The sequence below is a fragment of the Etheostoma spectabile genome, chromosome 6, assembly GCF_008692095.1.
Source record: "Etheostoma spectabile isolate EspeVRDwgs_2016 chromosome 6, UIUC_Espe_1.0, whole genome shotgun sequence".
Taxonomy (NCBI): Eukaryota; Metazoa; Chordata; class Actinopteri; order Perciformes; family Percidae; genus Etheostoma; species Etheostoma spectabile.
In genome coordinates this window covers 29,056,810-29,057,090 of record NC_045738.1, presented here as the reverse complement: position 1 = coordinate 29,057,090, position 281 = coordinate 29,056,810, and the positions used below count along the sequence as shown (strand labels likewise).

At 44.8% G+C, this 281-nt stretch overlaps 1 protein-coding gene across 3 annotated transcripts in view; it reads left to right on the top strand.

Annotated features, from left to right (window-relative positions):
- The window catches only part of rspo2 (R-spondin 2), a 72,960-nt gene that overhangs the window by 43,925 nt on the left and 28,754 nt on the right, over positions 1-281 (top strand). The window lies entirely within an intron of this gene.

The following is a 281-nucleotide window of genomic DNA, read 5'->3' as shown; positions in this document are numbered from 1 at the left end:
CATCTCCCATTCCCTTTAAAAGCCAGGCGCGTTTGTACCTTGGCACATTGCTATGATGATTGCCAATTTGCACCCTCTTATTTTTATTGTTTTGCATGTGTGTGTGCTGCTGCGCTTCCCCGCATGTGCAACAAGTATAGTGGGCACGTGCTGTGTGCAAGCCTAGGTACATTTCACTAATTCGCTGTTAAAATAACAATAAAATGCTGTTCTATTGTCTTTAGACCAGGTTTTTGCTGGCCCATGGCACGATCACTTCCCGCTGCCTCAAGATAGCAATA